We start from the raw sequence: 3364 nt of genomic DNA, 5'->3' as shown, positions 1-3364 counted from the left end.
TGATTAGAGATCGCCGAAACAAGGACATCGCCGAAGATGAAGGCAGATGGTCATTTCCCAGTTAGCTGGAGGATGAGCTTGGGAGATGGCCCACTTACACGGTGAAGCAGGTATGGCAGATCATGAACGCGGCCGGCGAGACCATATGGAAGTTGTGTACGAAGGCACCCAAACTCGCCATCCAGGAGAGGTCGCGCTTCAAGGCAACTATGCACTGAGTAGTATCATGCATAAGTAACTTAGCCAAAGAAGAGTCAGAAGTAGCGCCCAAGTCAAGGATGCTCCAGATGATGGCACGTGTACAGCTGGATGCGAGCCACGTGTCCAGGTGTGTAACTGCCAGGAGAGAGAAAGTGCCCAGGTATATAAGAGTTCCAACGAACTTCTGAGGTACGCACGTTCAGATTGTTTCTTTACGCTTGCGAGTCTTGAGTACACTGAGAGAGAACTGGTCACGGTTCCTTAGAGTTCTTGAGTCTTACTCTTGAGTAATTGGTGGTTCAGTCGCTGACTTGGGCGTCGGAGCGCGATCGGCCGCAGCGGCGCCGTTTCGTCTTTTGCAGGTTCTTGAGGTGGATCGCAGCGAAGGACGGAGGCTAACACAGCGCACACGTCGATCCAAGTTTGACGAGGCAAAGCTCCAGCGTTTTGGTCAACAGGCAGGATCAACTATCATGTGCCACATAGTTAATTTGATGTTTGTCAAGGAACTCATTGGTGATTACCCATGGCACATCTGGAATAACTTCATCAACGCACCTAGAGGAAGTACAATTCAAATGTTTCACACACTCTAATATATAGAGAAACCAACTAATAGGATTAAAAATGCAGAGGTCCAATATTAATGTAATCAGGAATTCAAAAGCAATTTAAGTAAGATGAACAAATGGATTGAATTTTATTTTTACTTTTTTAAGATTTCAAGCACCAGTTAGATTTTAGGAGACAATTGAAAAAAAAACCACGGAGGTTATAGAGAATTCAGGTAAGGGGATGAATCATTTTAATATTAACTTACAGAAATATAAATACAAACAATCTTAAAGTCCATGTGTCACAGTTCCTATTCATGACAAATTTATGATTACAATTACACACACTAAAGAGCAAGCAAATAAATGATATCACTTGGCGTTCCACATATCTACAAACAAATGAACAGGTGAGAAAAGGGGAACTTAGTAAGACTGCCAACCTCATTAAGAGACATAGAGACTTATCTGACTTTTTAACTGAAAAAATAGGTATGCAACATAGGCCCATAACCACCATCAATAATAATCCTGAATTCACAGAAGCAGTTGCCTACATGCTAAATTGAATCAGCCACATATGATACATAATGAAATAAGGGATATAAAAAAAAAATACAGAAACTAACATGTCTACCTTGTTAAACACTTGCTCCTTCTTATGATTCACAATCCCACCGCATAAGAATGCACATCAAAGCACCAGTAACATATTGGACAAAATTGATCCCAACAAAGAGAGTTGGACAACCCGTGTCATTCCACTTTTCAATGCATATATTGAGATGATAAATTCTGTTTCATTTTCAATGTAGCGTTTAAAAGACCCCCAACTGCAACATACAATATAATAGTATTAGATATAAACCACTACAAGCACATGACTGATAACAAAAGCAGGAGAGTGAAACACTTAGATAGATAACTGATTTGGCAATTGGATATTAAAACCATGTAAGGCTGAAGTTAGTAACTGAATCATCTTTTCAATGAAATAAAGCACATAAAAAAGATAGTTAAAGTGTAAGAGACACTTGTTTAAATAATTAACTTATTAGACAAAGACAAACATATACACATTATATTACATTCAATAGTTTTCCTTTAACTTAATTCAGTGTCTGTTGTAGAATGATTTAAAAGAAGACAAATTCAGTAGACTCTTCTTATTACTTTACCATCCACTCTAAAATGCCAACTGCCTATACAAGACCAAGAAAAGGGTAACATCAGATACCATAAAATGTGAAGTGAAGTGTAACATTTTACTACTATTATTATATTCTACAGGGGTATCTATAAGTTCTTACCTGTTCTGTTATGTAGAGTGAAGTGTGTACTTTGTGTCCTCAATTTTCATGCATTATTACATAGTTGCATATCTGCATAAGAATCTATACATTGTCTCCTAAGTTTCTTCACTCACAAATGAGCCATAACAACTTTTTAAAGAGAAGCTAAACAACACTCAACCAACAATTATGTTGAAAAACAGATAAGTAAAAAGACAAGACAAAACAATTTAATCAATACAAAAGGAGCATACAAATCAAGATTAGAAATCACAACTTTATTCAAAACACTTGGAAAAGGTTCAAAGTTCATTAGATTCCTAGAGATTGTAAATGAACATAATCTAAGGTTTTAAGATGGGAAAGATACACAGTGAGTTGTGCGGAATTTCGATGAACAAGCACAAAAATAAAGGTAAAGGTGAGAATGGAGCACAAATCGAAACTTACGATGATAAGTTTGAAGAAGTCGTTGGCCGTCGCAGAGTGCGTTGCCCGCGGAGTGCGTTGACCACGGAGTGCGTTCCCGTCACGAAGTGCGTTGCCGTCGTAGCAGAGTTCCCGTTACAGTGGTTGTCATTTCCGCCGAGAGTGAAAGACGAGTAGATAAGCGTCATTGGTCGTCGCAGAGTGCGTTGTCGTCGTCGCAGAGTTCCCGTTGCAGTGGTTGTCGTTGCCGCCGAAGTGAATGACGAGTAGAAAAGGTTAAAGAAAGGAAGATAAACATAGAAATTCAAAACCGCATACTATTTGCTCTGATTTAAAAAAATTAAATGAGTTTTTAAAAAGAATGCATATTTATTTAAATCAATTAATAAATTTTTTAATTTAAATAAATTTTTAAATTTATTATTAATTTAATTTTATATTTAAATAAAATTAAAAAAATTAAATACTATATTTTTAAATTGATATTAAATATTTTAATATTATACTAAAATTAATAAATTAATAAATTTATTCATATTAATTTAACATATTTTATAAATTAAAAATTAATAATTAATTTTATAAAATTTAATTATTCTAAAATTAGTATCTAAATTTAAGTAACTGATCCTGCCGGTTAACCTGAGTGCAAGAGTCTTGCCACGTCAAAGGTTTCTCCTCCTGGATCGGCTTTGCACCACGTTAGCCTCTGCTCCTCACGCCTCAATTCCTCGCGAGAACCTGAAAAAGACAGAGTGGCGCCGCTGCGGCCGATCGCGCTCCGACGCTCAAGTCAGTAACGGAATCACCAAATACTAGAGAGAAAGTCTCTCAACTCCAGGAACCGTGCACAGTGAATCTCAGTGTACTGAAATACTCTAAAAGCGT

At 37.0% G+C, this 3364-nt stretch overlaps 1 long non-coding RNA gene across 1 annotated transcript; it reads right to left on the bottom strand.

The window, feature by feature from the left end:
- Positions 1-670: 670 nt before the first annotated feature.
- Positions 671-2818, bottom strand: LOC150023107 (uncharacterized). The gene is made up of 3 exons (XR_016517446.1): positions 2498-2818; positions 1393-1588; positions 671-1308 (listed from the first exon to the last, which is right to left on the bottom strand). It is a non-coding gene; the product is annotated as an uncharacterized LOC150023107 (long non-coding RNA).
- Positions 2819-3364: the final 546 nt, after the last annotated feature.

The sequence above is a fragment of the Phaseolus vulgaris genome, chromosome 11 (assembly GCF_051622355.1).
Source record: "Phaseolus vulgaris cultivar YP4 chromosome 11, ASM5162235v1, whole genome shotgun sequence".
Classification (NCBI taxonomy): domain Eukaryota; kingdom Viridiplantae; phylum Streptophyta; class Magnoliopsida; order Fabales; family Fabaceae; genus Phaseolus; species Phaseolus vulgaris.
This window is presented reverse-complemented; position numbering and strand designations above follow the sequence as displayed.